The 23722-nt window shown below is 39.8% G+C and overlaps 1 long non-coding RNA gene across 4 annotated transcripts in view; it reads left to right on the forward strand.

Moving 5' to 3' along the window:
* The first annotated feature begins 70 nt into the window (after positions 1-70).
* Positions 71-23722, forward strand: part of LOC102150677 (uncharacterized) — a 54777-nt gene continuing 31125 nt past the window's right edge. Inside the window, exon 1 of one of the 4 annotated variants that reach the window (XR_001380768.3) lies at positions 71-367. This is a non-coding gene — a long non-coding RNA (uncharacterized lncRNA). The remainder of the gene's footprint in view (positions 368-23722) is intronic. The other 3 variants (XR_001380767.3, XR_011438601.1, XR_002807968.2) reach the window with 3 other exon arrangements.

A 23722-nucleotide genomic window follows, 5' to 3' on the forward strand; every position in this document is an offset into this window, starting at 1 on the left:
CCGCCCCGTTCCGCCCCGCCCACTTCCTGCGCTCCGGCTGCGGCGGGTGCCGGTAGGGCTCAAAAGACTCAAGGCGGGTGAGTGCTCAAAAGATTCGAGCTGCAAGGGAGCGCGCCGGGCTCCACGTGGAACCATTTTTCGCGGAGTTGGGGTCGAGACGGACCGGCATTCCGCAGGAAGTCGGAGCGCCGGGTTTGGAGGAGGAGTTTGGGGCTGCACCGTCAGCCGCGTGGCCGCCTAGCTCTTCCAGACAGTCGAGCACGTTCAGGGTCCCAGGTGAAGAGCGAAAGCGAATGGAGGGTTTCTGGAAACTTGAACTAAGCTCAAGGTGACGAGGGAGAGGACATGGGGCTCTCAATGGGGCCGGGTAAGTTATGGAGGCCCAGAGTAATAATAATACTGATATTTTCTGAGCATTGATTATGAGCCACTGGGCTCTGTATTAGAGGCATTATCTCACTTAGGCATCGTTAAAAGAGGGGAGGGGGGAGGCGGCAAATAGATACTGTGATCAAATAAGGGATCTAAACCAGGGAGGTTATGCACGTGGCCTGAAGCGATGCGCAGGTAGCTCTCACAAGTAGCGTAACCAGTATTTGGACACAGATCCTCTGATTCTGCGTTGGTAAGCACTTTTACAGACAGAAAAATTGGAGCTCAGAAGTGCTTTGTTCCAATCTCTACAGTAAGTGGCACTGTCTAGAGTAGAACCCAGGTCTCCTGATCTTAGCTTCACCCTCCCTCCATTCATCCCTCCCCGGGAGCCAGCAGGCACTCCAATGCTTCCCAGCACTGAGCTAGTCCCCAGACTCGCCCGTCCCTGCGTGAGTTGGATTCTTCAGATAGGGAGCGTGAAGGAAGGGCACTTCATACATGATGTCCAGTCAGGTTCTTGCAGCGGAGACGTGACTGGGCTAGTTGTCAGGGGGGAAAGCCATTTAGTTTTATTGCGGTTTGTGGCCCTAGAGGACACAGTAGGACTTGCTTCTGATTGCAGGGTACAGTATTATCCGGTGAGGTGAGGGTCGTATTTTGGATGGGGAGTCTGGACTGAATGAAGTGAAAATAATGCTAGAAAGATCGTGTTGAAAGTAAAGGCAAATTCTGGTGCTTTGTTGTGGGAGACGAAAGACTGCCTATTGATATAGAATTTTATACCTATTCTAAATAAAAGTACGTTTCATATTTGGTAGTTTAGGGCTTTTTCCCTTTCTATGTCCATTTACTGATGTAATTCTTAAGGTTAAAATCTAATAAAATTAAAACGTAGGCTAGGAAATAGACTTTAAAAAATATCAGAGAGTCAGTAAAGGAGAGAAAAAAGACCCTTCTTGTTGGCTCTTAAAATCAAGTTGATTACTTGTGCCTGCCCATCGTCCTCTAGGCCGTGTGTCCTTAGAGGTGGAGCAAAGGAGTATGGCATAGTGGCTGAGAGCACAGCTCTGAAGTCGGCAAGAGCTGGGTTTAAATCCCTCATCACACTATTTACTATCTGTGTGGACTTAGGCAAGTCATTTAATCTAACTAAACTGGTTTCCGCATCTTTAAAATAACAATGATAATCTTATCGGACTTATAGGGTGTCATACACGTTAAATGGATTGGTTCAGGTACCATGCTTGGCAGAATTGTGAGCACTCGCTGAGTACAAGCCATTATTTTGGCTATTATTTATACATTGTCCCTAGTAAAATATCTTGCAAATGGTAAGTGCTCAACAAATGTCTGAACTGTTGTTGCGAGTCCAGACAAGAAAAGAGAGCTTTATGTAAGCCAAGAATAGGATGAACCATGTGGAGAGAGAAAAAGGAAGTGAAAGAAGAGCAGGACAACTGTATCTACAAAATAATGCTTGTTTATAGGAGGGATAATTTTGCTATAGAAATGGCAAGCTGATAGTTATATTAGAATTAAAATTATTTATGAAAAAATGAATGGATATTTATTCAAATTATCTCAGTTACGAGGGTAAATCTGACTTTTTCAGAATTCACTTGCGTGTTACTGGTCAGTGTGAAGTGGAGGGCAGAGCATCAGAAATCTCTATCTAGACTTTCTAGAGCTTTGTCCTCATCCATAAAGACACTAACTACAGCAGAAAATGAGACTCCAGTATTCTTTATGACTTTAGTGTTTTTTTTTCCTACACCTATATACCCTCACCTGCTCCATATACTCTTCTATTTCATCTTCCTTGTCAGCCCTCCTGCCGTTACCTCCCTTTCCAACCTAGACTGTGCAGTTTATCGGCATCTGAAGTCCCTGTGTCTGACGCCTCTGACCTAGGGGCCTGTCAAAACCTTAACCCTGAACCCATCCCATAAGTCCCCAACTGGTTACCCTGGAGAAAATAACACAAAGTGACATACAACAGATTCTTGCTCTTCAGCTTCAGCTCACCCCCTGATTCTTGACAATCCTTTATCATTCATCAATTCCCAGTCAAATAATTTTCAGTAATTTCTCACCAACTACCACTTTGCTCAACCCCCTTTCTAGCCTCAACTCCTGTCTTTATTAGAAGGTGGCCAGAGTAGTCTAAAAATTATTTTTCAAGCACTTAAGACATTCACACACATCTGCAATTTTTATGCCTGTTCCTTTTCTAATTTTCATTCCATGTTCCCTTTCTAGATTGCACTTTAGAGGCTGGATGACAGAGCTGTAAGGACTGAGCAGACCTTTGAGTGACAAGATGGGGGTGCTCAGTGAGACCATGCCAGCATGCAACTGGGACTTTATCTTTAATGCAAGTGGTTTTCCTGCCGTAGCTAGTACTTTTGGTTAAAAAAAACAAATGTCTTTTTTTAAGTGATAGGGGTTCCAAATTGTTGTTTCCGCTTTGTTTCTAGCAGATAAATTAGGGCAAAAAGTTGATTCACTTGGTCTGGTGTGGTGTGAAATACCAAGACAGAGTCCTACTCCTGACTTGCCATCAAGCACCCACTCATTTGAGTACAGATTCTCTAGGGGCCACAGACATTTCCAGTAACCTTGTTCCCAGTTAATTGAGAAAATTCAAGCCATCATGCAACATATACCTTAACTTCCCGCCTCCCCATTTCCCTCACTGCCACATTTATCTACCTCTCTCTTAGCTGTCTCAGAAGATGAAATATGACTCTTCCACATATGCTATCGATGAGTGCTTCTCTTTCTAGACCTCTCAGCTGCATTTGATACCATTGATTAGACCCTCCTGGCAGCCTAACTCCCTTCGCTTCTCTCCTTTTTCTTCTACCTGCCTCACACTTCTTAGGGGGCTTTTTCTCTGCCCGCCCTTTAAATAGTGTAACTTCCAACCTTGTTTTTTTGTCTGTATCTTCCCCTTGGGAATATCCTCCACTTGTTTTACGTGGATCCTAAAACTACTGCTGTATCTGACTTCTCCCTTGAGATTCAGACTTATTTTCTTGCCTTCAGGATAGATCCGTGTGGGAGGACTCATGAGCCCTTCCAGCTCTGATTTGTCTCTTCCTTTCATTTCAGCTACCAGTCTATCTCACTGCTGCTGTCCAGCATTACCACTCCCACCTACACCCCTAAATTCATCTTGTAAGAAGTAGCAGCCAGAATGATCAATCTCAAATGTAAATCTGACCATTTCACTTGTCTGCTTAAATTTCTACAACCCCTCCTCCCAGCATCTCTTAAGATGAAGTCCACCTCCATAGCCTGGCATGCTGGGACCTCCATGATCTTGCCATAGTTTATGCTAACAATCTCGTTTCCCATCACACCCACTTCCCATTTATGAGGCTGTTTTATACTTTGAGACCTTTTCTCATGACCTTTTCTCTAGACTGTTTTGATTTTCCTTATTCTTCAGAGGTCTTATTCTTATTCAGAGGTCTTCCAAGAAGTCTTTCCCTGTGCCATAATCTAAATTAGCTGACTTTCCTCCTGGCTTTCTTGGCATTCATTCAAAAAATATTTATTGAGCCCCTCATTTTCTGCCAGACACTGAGCTAGATACTGGAAATACAATTGTGAACAAGCAGATGTGGTAATAACCAATCTGATAATTGACCTGACAGAGCTTATATTCTCATAGGGAAGGGAAACAAGTAATGTTTTAAAAAACTGGGTCAGGGACCGGCCTGGTGGTGCGGCAGCTTCACCGGCCTGGGGTTCACTGGTTCGGATCCCAGGTGCAGACCTACACACCACTTGTCAAGCCATGCTGTGGCAGGTGTCTCACATATAAAGTAGAGGAAGATGGGCACGGATGTTAGCTCAGGGACAGTCTTCCTCAGCAAAAGAGGAGTATTGGCAGCAGATGTTAGCTCAGGGCTAATCTTCCTTAAAAAAAAAAATTAGTTCAGTCTGATTGTCTTGATGTGTGAGAACAGCTAGGAATTGGCTAGGTTAAAGGGTGACAGGCATGTGTTCCAGAGAGAGGTAATGACTCTTAGAAGGCTCAGACATGAGAGGAGAGCACAGTCTAGGAAGAGAGATTCTGGACAGAGGGCGAGAGAGGTAAATAGGGACCAGATCATGAAGAGCATTACTAGTCGTGTTAAGGAGTTGGGACTTCCTCCTAAAGGTAATTGTAAGTTTGAAGGGTTTCAACATATTTAGGTTTGTATTTTATTTTATATTATTTTTATTTTTGTGAGGAAGATTGTCGCTGAGCTAACGTCTGTGCCAGTCTTCCTCTGTTTTATGTGGGATGCCTCCACAGCATGGCTTGATGAGCTGTGCTAAGCCGGCGGCCAGGATCTGAACCTGCGAACCCCAGGCCACCGAAGCAGAGTGCAAGAACTTAGCCACTACACCACTGGGCTAACCCTTGAGTTTATATTTTAGATGATGAATGTGGCTACGTGAGAAAATGGAATTGAAGAGCCGCAAGACTAGAGGGAGGGGACCAGTTAGGACATCACTGTGGTAATCCAGGGAGAAGAAGATGGCAGCCTATACTAGGGTATTGCCAGTGTGGATAGAAATACATCCCCAAGGATTTTAGGAGGTAGAAGTGGCAGGACTTGATGGCTGATGGAACTGGGAGGGCAGAAGTGAGAGAAATCAAGGAAATGGAGTTCCATAAACAAGTTTTGGTGAAGACAGGGACTACTCAATTTGCTATCGTATATCTACAGCCCAACACAAGTCCTTAGACATTGTAGATGCTTGGTAAACATCTGTTGAATGAATGAGAGTTTTCTGGCTTGAGCATCTAGATAAATGGGGTGTCATTCTCTGATTTAGGTAACATAGAGGCAAACTCCTTTTGGGAGGTGACTGGTTATTGAGTTTTGGACATCTCTAGCTCAAAATGCCTGTGAGACATACATGTGAAAATGTACGGATACATGGCAGTGGGAAGAGAGGTCTGAAGTGGATTCTTTGTGTACTTAAAAAAAATAAAAGTTTAGGGGCTGGCCCAGTGGTGTAGTAGTGAAGTTCGTACCCTCTGCTTTGGCAGCCCAGAGTAAGCAAAAAGAGGAAGATTGGCAATAGATGTTAGCTCAGGGCCCTGGCAATAGTTGTTCACTCAGGGCCAATCTTCCTCACCAAAAAAAATGAAATAAAAGTTTATCTTATATTGAAATGATCTGTTCTGTGACTGTCTCCATTGCTACACAGGGCTGATTCTTAGTGACTTGATTCCCTAGCACCTAACACTGATGTGGCACAAACTGGGCACCCAGTCAGTGTTTGTTGTTGAACTGAAACACTCCTTTTTAAACATGGTGCATCTAACAGGAGAAATTAGTAATAATAGTAGGCTCTGAGGAGGGAAATTGAGTGTCAGAGAGAAAAGAAAATTTACTTTTTATTGTATGTACTTTGATTCTTTATGCTTCCCCCCCATGTGCTTATTGTTCCTATGAAAAATAAAAAGATGGCAAAAAGTGTTTGATTCAATTTGTATGAACTTAAAACTGAAAACAACACTCCAACTGTTGTCTGTTTGGTATACACTAGGCTATTAATGCTATCTGAGCTCATACTAGCATTTTTGACCACATCATATTTTTGATTGACTTACAAATTCTATAGTTGTATGATTGATGCCATTATTCATTTCACTTATACAAATCGTGAATAATTTATTCATGTCTTAGAAATGACAGCCACGAATAGCAGGCTGAAGTGAAGTTATGAACACGTACTTATACTGAGGACATCAGACAGAAAATCTTTGAAACTGTGTATTGTGAGGTATGGGTAAAACCTCTCAAAGCAAAGGAGTGTCATAGTTTTATACTTGCCTGACTTTTCATATGAGGAAAACTGTCTCTTTCACATATCAGCTAACGTTTATTGCTTGCTGACCTTACAGGTAACATCTAATATGCAAACCCCTTTCTTCACAAATTTTGGAATACCCTTCGCACATCTTAACTGTGGTTAATTATGAATGAATAGGTAAAAATGTATAATGCTTTTGTATATTTTTGAATTAGTATTTTAGTGTATAATTTCATATAAAAGGTTGGGCCTATAAATGTACTGAAAATGCACTCCTATTTAAAGAAAATGGTAAATTCTAGTAAAATTTTTATATTCACAGCATGTTCACTGGGTGGCGCTGTTGTATTAATGTTAATCTTACACACTTTGAAAGTTTGATTTCATTTTCTTTTACATAAGTAAACAGAATTACAGTGATAGACATCAAACACAATGTTCTAGATGGAAAAAATTAGATTCTAAATTTATTGGCTTTCAAATACATGTTTAGAGTTCAGGCTTAAGAGAAAAGCATTGAATTCAAAGTAGGTATCTGCTTTTTATTACCTTTTAATCATTCCAGACCTGTTATTCTACTTCATTCTTCAGCTGTGTGCCTCTTTATTAGTGAATTTGGAAACTGAGCTATACATTTGCAATATTTTAAACAGTATCTTTCTTATGGACTCAAATGGAATTTTTAGTTTGAAACTGTAAAATACATGTCCTTTGCTAATTTGTGATGAACTCTGAACCAGATCCACAGAAGCAAAATTTGATATGTTATACTCTACTCCCTTATTATCCTCTCCCCAACTTTCATACCAGCCTCTTTTTGTTTTAACATAGTTAGTATAGAAAACCTTAGGAATTGATAGCCCAAACAAATTGGATATTGATAAAAATTATTTGTCCCATATGACATTTTAAATACATTTTTATACACTAAATATTTCCAATGTTGGTATTATCCTGTGGTGTTTCCAATTATTTCAAGGGAGTTAACGAGATTCTCAGGAAAAAATATTAATATTAATGAACACTAATGTTAAAATTAATTATTTGTAATGTAAATTTTGGAAAAGGAAGTTTAAAAAAAGGAAACCAGTAATGACAGAGTATCACAAATCAGAAAACGCAGGATAACTAGCTTTTTTTGTCACAGTTCTAGTGTCATCATTCCTATGGATTCTTTTATGCTAATGATTTCTGTTATCTGGAGTATATCTAGTATGGACTCTATTTAGTGATCCCTTAGAAGGAAATCACTTCTAGGTTCTCAGTGTCTTCTTCTTGTAGTCCCTAATCCTGTTCTCTCTCAAAAAGGAGACTGTATCTGAGTGTTTTATCAAAATATTTCTGTAGAAGTATCAAGTAATAGTATCTAATTTCATCCTTAGTATTTGAAAAACAATCACCTGTCAATTTTCACCCAGTATCTATTAAATAGATTAAACCTGGTAAACAGGTTGATTATATAAATTCAAAATTGATACATGACTATTGTTCCTAGGATAACCCGTTAAGGTAATTTCCATTCCTGTACTTTTTGCATGTGATACTTAATAACTACTCACATTCATGGAAGATATACTAGGTTCTAGGTCCTCTCCATGTATTGCCTCGTTAAGTCTCACCACAACTGCATGAATAGTTTCTATTTCCATTTTTCAGATGAAAAATCAAAACATAAATCACATGAGAAAACTTTAATGATTTGCTCATAGTCATGCATCTAGAAAACCAGGGAGCCAAAATTTGAACCCAAGTAATCTACGAGGAGAAACCCTATCCTTAGCTACTCTACTGTGCTACCTAATCTTGAACCCTTATGGCATACTGGTGGGGGCAGTGTTGATTTTTGTAACCTGTGCAGTAGACGCCTTCTCTTTAAGTTCCGCAGGTTGTATCCCTGGCTTCTTCTAAGAAGGATTGGATCTCTCCACTTCTACCGCCTCCCTACAACACGCACACACAGAATACCCATGAAAAGAGACCTCTGGAGCATTAAGCAGTTCTTTTGGGAAGGATTTAGTTGATTGGATTCTTTGTCGTAACTGCTTTGCTCTCTGTGTTATTCAAGGAAGTGTGTCCCTCTGCAGGCTTTGGGTGGGCTGACAGTCTCACAAGGATGTTCTAGGCCTTCTGGGATATCTTATGTAGGTATTCTCTCAGTTGTAACCCTCTTTTCCCACAATTTGGCAGCTTCCAGGGTTCCTCCCAGCTCCTGTTTCGCTAAGGCCTACCATCACTCCAAAGAGAAAGAATAAAGTCCTAGGCTCTTTCCATTTCTTCCTTTGTCTTAAAGAGAAATTTCACAGCTTTGGCCATCTGTTGATTGTCAGTTGCTTCTGGTTCTGCTCAGTGACTCAGGCTCCTCTAAAGGGTTTTTCCTGGAGTTAATATTAACTAAAACAAAACACATTTACTCCACCCCGAGGATTAATTTCTTTAAGAAAACCACTATTTGCTCTAAATGAGAAATTCATAATCATAGTATTAACATAATTTTGACCTTATTTCTTAGGAATGAACCAGACTATAATTATGCTAAGAGATCATTCCTACCCTGCACGACAGTGAATTATTTATCTCAAAATCACTTTATTTCTCCTCTAACCACAGCAGAGCTGTAGTTTTGTTGGGGTGGGGGGGGGGGGGTGAGGACATTTTATTTCACTCCTGTTATGTTTTCCTTTTAGCCTTGAAGATAGAAAGCAGAGTGGCAAACCATGCAGGGGGGTGACAAACTGGGGGATAGAAATTTGAGCTAAGATTCTAAGATAAATCAGACTTGACAAAATTGCAGAGATTTTGTATAGGTTACAAACATAATGGCCATCATGCTGTCAACAGCAACTCATTGAATACTTGTATGTGTCAGACACTATATTTTCAATACTTAAAATTAGGACAGATTACCTATCAGTGCAAAATAATGTTTTAACTTTGTATTCTTCTCTAGAGGAGTGAAAAGGAAAAACTCTGTTTCTCCTCTCAAAACTTTATTTCACCTCTGGTCACCAAATGTGTGGGGTTTTTCCCACAGTGAACAATTCTCCAACACCAGCTGGGTGTCCTACAATTCAATTCATTTCTGACACTGCCCGAAGTTAGTGTCAGATCCCACAAGTTAAGGTCTCAGTTCCACAAGACTGCCCCCACTTCAGAGGCCAATTATAAGTCTCAAGTTGTCACCTGTACTTCTGACTGACCACCTGTAAATTGGAGTTCCCACCCCTCCCCCTTGGGTTCAGTAATTTGCCAGAATGGCGGACAGAACTCAGGGAATCCCTTGTATGTACCAGTTTATTATATAGTAGAAGATACCAGTGAACAGCTAGATGTGAGATACATAGGGTAAGATCTGGAAGGGTCCCTAGCATAGGAGCTTCTGTCCCCGTGGAGTTGGGATGCCTCACTCTCCTGGCACATGGATGTGTTGACCACCCCAGAAACCTTCAAAACGGGTACTTCAGAGATTTTTATGGAAATTTTGTCAGGTAGGCGTTGTAGGGGAGGAAGACATTTCCTCTACCCTCTCTGGGTTCATCTGGCCGGAGAACAAATTAAATTCACATGAGACAGAATAGCAGGAGAAAATTAAACAAAGCTTTATGAGGACCATGGCCCGGGGCCTTTCTTCCTGAAGGAAGAAAGGGCACCGAAGAAGTGGGGTGCTCAGAGTGGTTATATACCCCCAAACAGGATGTTTCACATATGATTGAAATGTCCCTCCCACAATAGTCACAAGATTACCCTGTCGGCACAGCGCTTGATGGACACAGCAGGTGGTGGTCTGCTGTCTCAGAGGGCGTAGCCGGAGGCAAGTCTATTGTCTCAAGCTGGATGGTCACAGGTCAGCACAGCAATCAGTACCTAGCCTAAGGAAAGATGCTTAATCCTTAAGAAATGCCAACGTTGGGAGGGGGAGGGAACTTGCACCTTTATCTCAAGGGCCTTTGTTCTTGCCATAGGGAATATCTAAAGCAGATATACAACGCATGCTCAACGGCCTCAGTCAGGCCGTTTTGGAAAGACAAGGTCAGGCCAAATTAGGTTTACACCAAATGGCTTCTTCATGTACTCCAACACATCCCATTGATTGCCATTTCTATCTGTCAATGTATATCTATACATTGGCTCAGGCAAGCCGAGCAACTCGCCAAAATGGCCGAAACCACCACAGCTGAAATACCATATCCAGCTGAAGACAAAGGAGGATGTTGGAGGTGGGGGGAGTCGGTTACAGGAGGTTACCACACAACCACAATAAACAAATGCAGATTTAAGTCCTTGCCTTCCCCATTGATTAAGAGTTTCTAGAGATAAGGTCATCCCCCTTTCTTCCTGGTTGAGGGAGATATCTTTACAGATGGAGAGTTCCTTTACAATGTAAATGTCTCTTACAAAGGGTAAGTAAATTCTCCTTTTCAATTGCTTTCCTGTCTGCAAAGGAACCAGCCTCAAATAATCATCATGCCAAAGAGACATATCTTGGGGTGGCCAATTCCAGGCCCCCACAGCATGATTGCTTATTAAGACAATTTCCAACACCTCTCCTCTCTCCAGAGGAGGGGGGTCGGGACTGAAAATTCCAAGCTTCTAGTCATGCCTTGGTCTCTCTGCCATCCAGCCTCCATCCTGAAGCTTTCCAGGAGCCCAGTCGGAGTCACCTCATTGGAACAAAAGACACTCCTATCACTCAGGAAGTTCCAAGGGATTTAGGAGCTCTGTGTCAGGAACCAGGGTCAAAGACTGAGTGTTAGAACAAAAGATGCTCGTAGTGCTTCTGTCACTTGGGAAACCCTTAAATTACAAGTGTTTTACGAGTTCTGTTCCAGGAACCAAAGGCAGAGACCAATATATTGTTTCTGTTATTTCAGTGTCCTGCTTAGTAAAATAGAGGCTTTTTCTAGATGGTTTGATAGGTCCTTCCTGTTTAAAAAAAAAAAGAAAAAGGACAAAAAGGTTCTCATTTTTATTTCACAAATAAAAATTGAGAAGACTTAAGTTCTCCAACTATTTACCACTTTGCTAATGTAGAATCTTACATTGGAGAAAACTATTTCATTTTAGAGAAAAGTGCAAGTAAAGGATATAGTAGAATTGATTTTTCCTGGATGGTGACATCTCTGGCTCAGGAAGGGGATGAAGTAAAGAGAGCTCGCAGGGGCTGGAGAGGTAAGAGAGAGAAAACCACACGTTGAGTAGCCTGGTCATATCAGAATCCCAGTTGCTCTTCCCTCTGTTTTAGTCTCATCCCGTAGAGGAGTTGCTCCCAAGTGTGAGATGAGGCTTTTGTATAGGAATTCAGAAATGAAGAGATTAGAAAAAAGGCATTGTATTAGTCTGCCGAGGCTGCCATAACAAGTTCCACAGACTGGCTGGTTTCAACAATAGAAATTCATTGTCTCATGGTTCTGGAGGCTAGAAGTACAAGAGCAAGGTGTCAGCAGGGCTGGTTCCTTCTAAGGACTGTGAAGAAGAATCTGTTCCGTGCCCTTCCCCTAGCTTCTGGTGGTTTGCTGGCAATCTTTGGTGTTCTTTGGCTTGTCCATGTACCGCCCCGATCTGTGCCTTCATCTTCACGTGACATTCTCCCTGTGTGTGTGTCTGGGTCCAAATTTCTCATTCTTAAAAGGACACAAGTCATACTGGATTCAAGTCCCCCGTAATGACCTCATTTTAACTTAATGACCTCTATAAAGACCCTGTTTCCAAATAAAGTCACATTCTCAGGTTTTAGAGATTAGGACTTCAACATATCTCTTTCAGAGGACACAATTCAACCTATAAAACATGGTGTACAATATCCTGGACTAAAAGCCTCACTAAACAGGATCTATAAATAGCCTGAAGGCTCAAGCCAGGATAAATTTGCCAGCTCCACTCAGAGTAGAATACAATCCCTGAATTTGTACCTCCTTTTTAGATTGAGTACTAATTACTTATTATTTTTATATTACTAATGCACTTTGAGGGCAACATGCTCAGTATATTTTCTTTTTCTTAGAAACAGAACTCTTAAAAAGCCCTGCCTGGATATTTTCTGAGGGAACAAATGGAAAGTTAATTGAATTGGTGACACTTTGAGTCTATGTCATAGAGAAAAGTAACATTTTATTCAACAGAGCATAGAGGATTATCCTGATTTACCCAGGACTGAGAGTGTCTGAATTCTAAAGCTGTCCACTTAGTGAATACACCAAGATAAAATTGAAAGGAGCATGACAGAATATCACTTTAGAAACAACTTTAAAAATGTGCCCAAGCCCGTAACTGCTAATAACATACTAGTTTGCTAACAGTAAAAAAGTTTGTCTTAAGATGACTAGTCAGCTTTCAGTGACCCATGTTACAGAGTCCCTATCGGTTCCGAAGGTAGTTATATACCAGCATCAAGGGGGGCACCCCGGTGCAACAGTGTTGTAGTGTTACTTACAGCTGTCCAGCTGAGGAGCAGTGACCCTACTGAAGAAAAGCCAGCTGACAGGAGAGTTAAGTCAGGGGGACATGCTGCAAGAGAGTTACGGGTAGAGACAGAGATGCCAACAAAGGGGAGAACTCCTCTTCCTTGCTGATCTGTAGAACCTGTGAGCCTGCTTTAGAGCTCCCGTTGGAACGCGGTGTGGAGTGTGGTAAGGAAAAGGTAGTAAGGTAGGGAAAGCTTGACAAAGAATTCAAAGGAAGAGCATGTTTGTAAACGTAGAGGAAAGTGCCTATCTCTTACTTAGATTTCCTGAAAGCAGAAAGAATACTAGTGTAGCCTGTAGGGCTTAGGGTACCAAAGGCAAGAGTGCTTGGGAAGGCAACCCATGTTTCCGAGGCTCCATGTGAAAGGATACAATGGTTGGTAGGGGGAGGCCAGGCTCTAGAGGAGCTTTGGCCGCTGCAGAGCCAAGGAAGGGAGCCTCCACCTGCAAGAAATACTGCAGCAGGGCTGGAGGGAGACTCACCTTAGGACAACTGAACACCTCCAAGAAAATACACACTCCATCCTACAGAGACCACCACATCAGCTGAAGCCACCAGCAAAGGACAGAGCCCTTCCAAGTCAGAGAGATTCCAGAAATGCCTTACACCTTGGTCTGGTATATTAATGCTTTTATAAGATGAGCCCTGATTCTCCTGACCCTTTCCTCTGCCCCCAACTTTTGGGAACACAGACATAGAAAGAGGAGAGGGAGCAGTGGAAGAGCAGGCTAGGCTTCACCCTCTCTCCTCCTGTTTTCAACTGGCAAGTCTATGTTTTAATAATTAAAAGTGACCAGAGAGTTAGGGAATCTATCAAAGATACTATTAAAGAAACGAAAGAAAGATTCAAGATAGCATAGTTATAATTAGAGGTAACAATTAGAGGAGACAAAATGGTTTAAAGTTTATGATGCTCTGCATTGTAAACACTTCTGAATCAGTAATAATCCTATTCTTAAGAAGGGATCTTCAGGGCTGACATGTTTAAAGACTACTTGTTAGACCGCAAGACTTAAAAAAAAAATCTTTCTTTTTTGGCTATTCTCAGTGTTTGACCCTCTAATCATTAAGAAGTCACTGTATTGGCTGTTATATATCTAGGAATCCCCTGTGTAAATACTTTTAACAAAATCATTTATTTAACAAATATATATTGATTGCCTAGTATTAGGCAGAAACTATATTAGGTGTTGGCAGTATAAATATGAAGAAGGTATAGTCCCTGTCCTTGAAGAGGTTGTTGTGTGTGTCTGTGTATGTTTATAAACAGCTAATTACACCTCAGCCAGAGAAGTGCTGTACTAGAGAGTTGATAGAAGTGTGGTGGTAGCTCCCAGGAGGAAGCAGTTAACCTCCTGGGGAAATCAATAGAGTCTTTACAAAAAGTAGGACATTGCAGCTGGCTCTTGGAGGAGGTGCACATTAAGCCTATTAAACATGTCAGCCTTTATCGCCTTGCTCAGATAGTTATCAGGTTGTTTTCCCACCTGGCAGTTAGATGCAAGCAGGGCAGGAAAGCTCTCATGCGAGGAAAGAGAAGGGCCAGAGAGAGAAGGCTCTGCAAGGCAAGAAGCCTGGTGGGCAGGGTTCACTCTGTCTTCTAACGGCAGTAGCAGGGCCATAGGGAAGAAAAGCGCTCCCAGAACTGGGGGGAAAAAACATTGTGGCCTAGGTCATTTTACTTAGGTCTGTCCTGAGTCTATTGATAGATGTATTTCGGGTGTTCTTTCTATAATTATATTTAATTTAGCATGCAGGAATGATCAGTGACCAAATAGGACAGTTGCTGACTCCAAGACTTTATAGTTTGAAACAGTGTGGGCAATGTGGAGAGAGATAGAGAGAGCAATAAAACAAAGGCTGAAATAGCTGCAAATGCCAGCCTCAAATGAGTGAATGAGCACGTACAGAAGTGCAGTTCGCATTCCCTTCAGCCTTAAAGCCCTGTAAAGCTCTAATGATCTACTTTATATTTTTACCAGTTCCAGTTTCGGTGAAGTGTATTCTAGAACACCAGCTAAATGTGTGATTTGGAGCAAGTCTTGGAGAGATCCCACTTTTTAAAATAATCCTAAAACTAGAAGGTTGGACTAAATTACCACTATGATCCTTTCTGAAGCTGTCGATAGTATATGACTATTTGAGGATATTTCAATCAGCGCTAGTGATACCATAGTCAAATTTGCAGCACTTAGATGAAACTCATTTAAAAACTATTTGGTGAGTATCTATTAGTAAGTTTGACACTTAAAATGCAGGACACCTAGTTAAATTTGAATTTCAGATAAGGAAGGAAGACTTTTTAAAATGTAAGTATGTTCCATGTAATATTTGAATATGCAAAATACTCAAATATTATACTTAAAAATTATTCTTTATTTGAAATTCAAATTTAATTAAATGGCCTTTAAAAGTTTTTTTTCTAACTCTGGCATCCTTACTATTGGAAGCTAGGCTCTGTGGAAGGTAAACAGTGAATCAAGTATAGATCCTGCCCTCGAGTCAAAGGAGAGTCAAATATAAATAACCGTGTTACAAGGTGGAAAATGGTATTTATAAGAAATATACCGAGAGAATACCATAAAAGTTCACAAGAGGAAGAAATTACTTCCAGTCATGAGAAGCAAGGGAAGGATCTGAGCTAGACTGAGCGAGATAGTAGGACTAAGGCACGTGAATGTGGTAGGGGAGGGGGAGAAGGGCATTCCTGGGCGTTAAGGGCATTAATGGCCTGAGTAAAGTTTTGGAGGTGGGAGAGCACGGAGTAAGAGAGGATAGCCAGTCATGCAGTTGGACTATGCCCTGGGTGTGTGAAGGGAAATAATGGCAGAAAAGGTTGGAGAGGTAAGCTCAGGCTATCCTATGGGAACCTGGCTGGAGATGTGAGGGATGGAGGCTAGAAGTCTGAATAGGTTAAGAAGTTTGAGTTGATGGTTGAAGGTTTTTGATCCAGGGGACTCTGCATACCAAAGAGACAAAGGACAGAGTGAAGGATCATCCCAAACCAATCACCTTCAAGAAAATGTGCCCATTAATGTTGTCTTTATTCACAAAGGAAAACTCATATCTTAACAAATGTATTAAGTGGAGAAGAAACATGGTAAAGTGGGAAAATCACAAGCTTTGGTGTGAAAACATTCTGAATTCAAATCCACATTCTCCCTCTGTATGATCTTAAGTTGTTTCCTATCTCTGAAGCATGGTTTCCTTATCTATAAAAGGGACAAACAATGCTCTTGTTATGCTTGGAGGTTATGAGTAAGTACCAACATATACCTGGAACACAGTAGGAGCTCACTAGATGCTAATTACTCAGTAAGTTATTATTTTACTTATTATTTATTCCCCTCTAGCCTCCAGAGTATTTTATTTCATTGTAACAGATGAAGGTGCTATCAACAGATAGAAAACTTTCAAAATATTCATTTTTTTCCCCTTTATAAAGAAATAAATCTTTTTAAATAAACAGCCTTATCTATCTGAACTGAAAAAAACAGGAAGAACCAAGAAGCCAATATTTGGAATATTTGGGTGAGATACTTGTTTTAAATTGATTCCCTCAATATCAAAGTAAAGCTAGATTTCCTTCTAAACTGAAATATCACATGGTTAGAACAGTATCCTGGGAAGATCTTGAGTGTCTTTGGGTAATTATTAAGTGAATGCAGGCATTTCTACTTAATTATCTATGGCCTGACCAAACAATGTGGGAGTTACAGCTCAGCTGGTGAACCAGGGAGTCTCACGGATGCTCTGTGCTTGATGGAATAACAGAGCACTTGTGCTCGTGGCCCATGAAAGCCAGAGTGAAGGGGAGACTTGAGCAGTAACAGGATAGTTTGTTCCTTGTAAAGACTCAGCCTGGATAATTCCTCTGGTGTCTGTTTTTTTCCCCTGAAGTCTATCTTAGTTGTTTATGTAAAATGGGCCCCAAAGATTGATGATTTGTTCTCTGAGAATAGCACCTAGAGGAACAGTTATCCCAAGTGCCCCGTCAAAGTCTGAAATAGCCACCACTGCGGAAATTGTGTGTTTACGGATAATGCCTTCCCATTTTGGCATTTTTCTTTCAAAAATGAGTTATCACCAGTAGCTACCTTTATTTATATCTTTTCTCCTCAACCTCATTCCTGTCCCCATCGCTGAGTATCTAAAATAGATTTGCAGCTGAAGAACAACTGCCCATTCCCTTGTCTTTGTCCGCCAGGCCTACAGTTTGCTTTCAAGTTTATTCCTATGCACAGCACAATGTGAGCTGTGTCTTAGGTTTATTCTCATACTTTGTATTCGGGGTTGATAAACTTGGTAAGTATGCAGCTGTGACACAGTAGGATTCCTACAGACTTCAAGCAAATGTACGTGATTTTAGCAGTCCCAGAAGACTAGCCCCTGAGTAGTTTGCTTGGGTAATGTTTTTGGCAGTGCATCTTCCTTTGTTTTTAATAATGTTCTGGGGTCGTGTTTGTGAGACATTCAAATTTATTTCCAATTAGATAAAGGTGACCTTCCCCTAGTCCAAGCTGAATCTCCGTTGAGACTCGTGAACCCACTTGAGGCCTTTCACAGCTGTCATTCATTAACTATTAGAGCACCTTCAGTCTTAAAATAGCTGACATAAAAATAAGACTGCAACAGGAAGGAAGAACAGAATGGTCAAGCACACACAACATTTGTATTAAGTTATTTGGTTTAGGACTTGAAAACCTGGTTACTGCTGGAGCATTGAGAGACATTTTGAATTTAACGTCAGTTGGAGAACCTGAAGGAAGCGAAATCACTGAGCATGGAATTCGGATCAGTCAGATTCGGGATTGACGCATCTTGGGCTCAGTGTCTGGGAACACTGAGCAGATTAGACTGCTTTAGAACTTGGGTCTCATTTGTCTGGGTGCTCTCCACATACAAGAGAACACTCTCCCATCCAGCTAAGGCTGAGGTGAGATTACAAAACCACTGCCCTCCATCTCGTCTATTCACCAAGCCTTAATCCCTGTAGGATTCTCTAATGTCAGTCACACTTTGGAAATGAGATATCCTTGTGATCCCCTCCTTTCTACTTGTCTTCCTGCCTCTCTAGAAAAGGGACAGTTTTATTGCTTGCCTTGGGAAACATGAAAGTTAAACATAATAGATATAAATGGTAGGTGAAGCCAGCATTGGATGTTATGTAGTTGAAAGTGGGACCTAATACTCTAGAGTAATATGTGCTCTTTTTTAAAAGAAAACACATGAGTCATCTTAGAAAGGTAAATTTCTGCCACCTCTCCAAAATATTCCAAGAACAATGACATAGTAAAATTGTAACTTAAAGCACTAAAGACACGATTGATGGAAGAAAACTCTTTTCTTGTCTTTCAGTTAGGAAAGAATAACACCAGTAGATCAAAATGATAGTGTAATGATGTTTACTCAGAAGTCATGGTACTGTCCACTAGAAAACACAGTCCAAACTGTTATTTCTCAATATTTTCATCCCCATGATCCATGTAGTTTCCGTCCATGAGAAGATACCCCAGTGTGTGTTTTAGAGTCTCCATCAAGAAGGAACAGTACCTTGTGCATATAATGTGCTTCTAGCTTTTCTCAGCATTTTCACACGTGCTCCTTAATTGTGTATTACAGTAATAACCCTGTGCCAGTATTACTGTCCTCATGCTACAAATGAGGCAACTGAGACACAGAGAGGTTAAGGGACCTCCATAACATACTTACCTTGTACTGGCAGAATGAGGCAAAACCAAAAATCCCTGCCACAGACCTCCTCCATGTACATTCAGTGGCCTCTCCGAGTTCTTCAGTGTCACTCTGTCAGGGTATTGCAGAGCCCTCCAAGTTTGGAAAGGACAGGTAATTTGGAATTTGACTAATTGTTATATGTATATGTACACATATATGCATATATATATATATATATAAAACATATATGCAGATAAATGTTCTGTCACTGCAAATGAAGTGATATACAGATATATATAATATATATTTCATGTTTCTATGTCCTGTTTTTCCTTCATCCCTTGCATTGGGCCTTGTATATTGTTAGTGCTCAATAAAATATTTGTCAAGTAAATCAGAAATGAAATGAAATGAAAGAAATAAAAGGCCTATCTACAAACCTATCAATAGTAAACAGTAGTGGCAGTATTTTTCTCTCAGAGAAACAAATCAACAGTTCCCAAGCAAAAGCAATCTTGGAGATGTTCCGTAATGACTTGACGATCAACAATTCCCAGCTCAAAAAGTAAAATAAGATAAAACAAACATTACTTTTGTTGTTACATTTGTCTTCAGAGTAATTTGTTCATCATAAATTCAGTTATGATTGAATTGTGTTTTTATGAAACTATTCGAAATATATTTCATATTGCTCCTTGTTCTCAATTACACTTGTAGCAGGATAGAGTTCTCTTTCTCTCTTATTCCTTGTTCTCTACTCTGCCCATTTTTGTGAAAAGGGAGATCTGCTTAAAAAAAAAAAAAATTAAGACTTGGCTAGCATAATAACAAGTGGCAGTCAACATTATCAAGAGAAAGAATTTTTTTGTCTTGTAAGTGTCATGCTTTGAAGAATTTAAGGACCAAAAACCTCCTCTGAAGATTTATAGTATCAATCTGATGTCATCCATCAAGGATAGAGCCCGGATATTTGCTTAAGACCTTGATGCCTAGAAGGTGCTCCTCCAGAATGGATTTGAGTACCTGGATGGAGATGGGGATGGACAGAAAAGAAAGAGAAAAATGGGGAGGAAGACCAGAGGGAGAGAGGGAGCAACTTGTGTATCCCGATCTGGGAAGCAGTCTAGTATGGCGGTTAATGTCAGATTCTCTGGAACCGGATGGCCAAGGTTCAGTCTGTAACCTTGGTAGTGAGGAGGGTAACAATTCTGACTTTAAAGAATTATTTTAAGCATAAAATGAGTCGATCCATATAAATTGCTTAAAACAGTGTCTGAGAAGTAGTAATTATAAATGTTAGCCATTATTTTCTGAGTCAGTCTGTAGAATTGGTGGGTGTTTTGATGGGCAAAGTGTGCAAATATTTTGACCCCTCTCCTGGACTACATGTGTATATTGGGTCAACTAACAAAAATTTCAGTTATAATGGTCCTAAGTGACAATCCTTTTCATTTGGTTTCCAAATTCCCTACATAGCACAGTAATGCCTTTGGTTTTTCCACTACCAGGAGATTATCACCGTCTCTGTTGATTCTATGGTTCTTTTTAAGGAAATGGCTCAAGCTCTCCCCTTTTTTTCAAACCTGTGTAATTTGTTTATTTCTTGAAATAGATTCACTAGTGGAACAGGTTATTTTCCTGTTTTTAGTATTTAGTCATTTTTTACATGAATTTATGTTTCATTTTTTATTCAAAGTGCCATTAAAGCAAATGCTAACAATATACTATTAAATTTTTTAAAAGGCAGAACATAGCACTATATGCACAGGTTAACCCCAGTTGTTTATTGTGGATGCCTCCAGACATAATATTATGGGCAATATTTGTATACTTTACACTCTTGTATATTTTGTAAATTACCTTAATATGCTTAGATTACTTTGACAAATAGTTAAAACATTATTTAAAATGTTTGTGTTCCCTTCAAAATGTTATTTGAAACAGAGGAAAATTATCCAGAGTAAATTATAAACGGAGAAATGAAACTAAAAAGAAGTGCCTAATTTCCCTCAGAATATATTCTCCAGATTACTAATGCCAATGATTTTACTGCCAACCTTGGATTAAATAGTAAAAATAGATGATACCAATATATTTCGAATGTTGCTTTGTCAGAATAACCTGGCCAATGGAACCTGAATACATAGTATTTTCTCTTTCCATAATACCATTTAGTCCACATCACAAAGAATCTATATATCAGTCCTACAAATAAGATGGTTATTTCACACTGGGCCTACTGAAAATTCCAGATTTTTCAGAATAATGAGGGAGGAGGAAGTAGAAATGAGTCCAATCTGAAATGTCATATAACATGAAAATAATTTCTGTTTGGGTTTGAAAAATAATTTTATTGGTACATCTATGCCTTTTATCCTTGGAATTCATAGCACATAAAATAATGAAGATACACTAGAAATTCGACATGAGGTAGCAGACAGTTTTTTGATTCAACAGAGGACCCTATTTTTTTAAATGGCCTGGTTTCTTTCTCAGAATGGATGCCCTGAAACTCTCTGCAGCACTGGGGATCAATATGGTATTGAAAGAATCTTGTGATTCAGTTGGCTAAGCCAGGAAAATCTGTGGGGTGGGTGAACAATTTGACTGAATTCTTCTTTTATTTTAAATTGTTAAATTCCTGTGATTGCCACTTACCAGCATAACTGTGACCTGTTTCTTCCCTAATCCTAAACCTAAAGAATTCTATTCAGGTGATACTTCTTATTATAACAGCCGTTTTTAGGAGTGTATTTAATTGTAAATTGAAGGTTTTAGATTGGGTTGATCTCACAGAATGTCAAATGTCCCCTTTATTTAGTGAAGATATGAAAGAAGAATCAAGAGAAGCACCTTTTCTGATATTTGAAAGCCTATCTTTTTCTCTTCCAACTATGGAAGCCCTGAATTCTGAGATCTTTGAAAGCTTCATTTATTTTTCACTATATGAGCTGCAGGTGTCTTCTAGACAAGATATGTGAATATGGATTTATTGCCATGAGAAAGAAGAATATAAAATTAATATGGTATTTATTACAAGAGAATAAAAAAACCTCTGCTGGTGAAAAATAAAGGCATAATTAGATTATTCTAAAGAGACATCTCTGTAAATACATTGGGATGGCTTAGTAAACAATGAAGAAATTTTATGCAGTTGTTCTCACAAGTGTTATACAGAATTAGATAATGGTTAGATGTTGTTTGTGAGATTAAATGTGAGATGGGCTATAGTTATACTAAGCCAGAAGGTAATGGAATTATATCATCATAATTTTGGATCAGGAAGGGACCTAAAAGATCAATGAACCCAGCCCTAGCATTTTAAAGTATGAAAAATATGGTTCAGAAAGGTGGACTTTTCCAAGGTCAGAGTCAATATCACAATTAAGTTTAATACAGCAGAATTATATTAAGTACTTACTGTGTGTCAAGTACTTAGAAGCTCAGGGAACAAAGATTTAAAAAAACCCAAAGCCTACCTTTGATCTAATTACTTAATATCTGCTTGAAGAGCCACGCGTTCCCTAAATTTAAAGATTGAGTATAGTATCGTAAGTACTATCACAGAGGTGTACAAAGTGCCTGACTTAGAGTTTCTGAAAGCCTTTCTGGAGAACATGACACATGAGTTAGCCAAGCTAAGAAAGGTAGGAAGGACATTTCAGGGAAAGGTGACTGCAGGAGGACAAGCATAAGAGGATTGTACGTGTAGGAACTGATGAACAGAAAAGTGTGCAGGCAGCAGGTGGCGAGAGCTTTGCTGCATAGGGGCAACGTCTTGTAGGGCGACAATGGCAGACACGTGGAGTTCATCCTTTAGAACAATAATTACGGGGTATTCAAAGAGCTTTAAGCCTAAGAATATTCTGAACATGAATTTACTTGCAGTTCTTGTTGTGATGTGGAGGAAAAGTGACCAGTTCAGAAGTGGTTAGAGCAACCCAAGCAAGAAGTAAGGAGGCTGTGATCTAGAACAGGGATCAAACTGGAATATGCCAACATAGGAATGCCAAGGAGCTACAGGTTCAAGAAATATGAGGAGGTGGGATTGTCGTGGGTGAGGAGTAGCTTTCAGGTTGTTTATTTGAGTGGCTGTAGAGATGATGGTGCCTCTGTACTGGTGCCTAAGTACTAAGAAATTTGAGTTTGGAATAATAAGTGAATTCAGTTTTGAACACAGTGAGTTTGAGATGACTGTGGGACATCCAAGTGGATATGTCCAAAAGGATATGTGAATCTCCAGTTCAGGATGGAGTCAGATTAGGGTGATATATGGAAAAGTCATCAACATATAGGTCTTAGTTTAAATGATGAGAAGGAATGAGACAACTAAAGAGACTGCATAAATAATGAAGACTTTTGGACGCTGATTAAAAACCTGTTAAGACACACACAACACAACTATCAAGAAATAATCAGAGAAGAAACAAGGAGAATCAATTGTTAGAGATGCTAAGGAGAGTTCCATCTCAGGAAGTGAGTTCAACAATCTCAAATGCTACATTGAGGTCTAGAAAGACAAGCTTTGAAAAGCTTCACTGGATTTGGTCATAGGGTCATGTTTGGTAATCTTTGGCAAAACCACATGCTGGAAATCATACTGCACAGTGGAACGATAAATGGCTGAGGTGACTCCCAGTCTGGAGCTCTTCTCACTGTACCACACTGTCATAAAACTTTAAACTCTCTCTCATCTCTACTCTCTCCCCAGTATTCAACGTCCATTTGCAGATTATTATTTTTTTGTTTGTCTAAGTAGTAGAGAACTGTTGAATGTAACTTCAGAGCTGTGGGTTCAGTTAGTCCTTTCTTGGATCTAAACGCATAGGTTCTAATGTGTCTATTACTTGAAAAGAAACTGAAAAGTATTAGGGCCAGAGAAGGGCTTATAGAAACTATCTGTGCCTTTAAATGTGTCTAATTTTTAAAGAAAAATTTTAATCTATTTTCTGGCTTTGTGATTTACAATATTCTCAATTATCAGAATGATCAGGAAGAATTAAAAATCAGTTTTGGGACTTTCAGTTACAGTGACACACTGAAGGTTTCCCTTCAGGAAATGCAGTGAATGTAGCAAACAACCAAAAATTTAGAATAAAACTCCACTTTCAATAAACTGAAGAAAAGCATATAAGGAAGCGTTAAAATATGAAGGCAATCTGCTTTTGGGCTAACATTTGGACAAATTAATGAGAAAGCTATGGTGGAATGTAAAGAGGTTCACAAACTTGAGAATATATTGGAGAGGCCTATTAAAGAAACACATGATGTCTTGCCTTCCAGAAGGCAATATGGAAGGAATTTCATGGGTGGATCTTTGGTCCGTAAGGACTTCTCAAAAACCTCATGCTTGTAGCCACCAGATATAACACGTAATTCAATGGCATGG

Source organism: Equus caballus, chromosome 5, assembly GCF_041296265.1.
Source record: "Equus caballus isolate H_3958 breed thoroughbred chromosome 5, TB-T2T, whole genome shotgun sequence".
NCBI classification, from domain to species: Eukaryota; Metazoa; Chordata; class Mammalia; order Perissodactyla; family Equidae; genus Equus; species Equus caballus.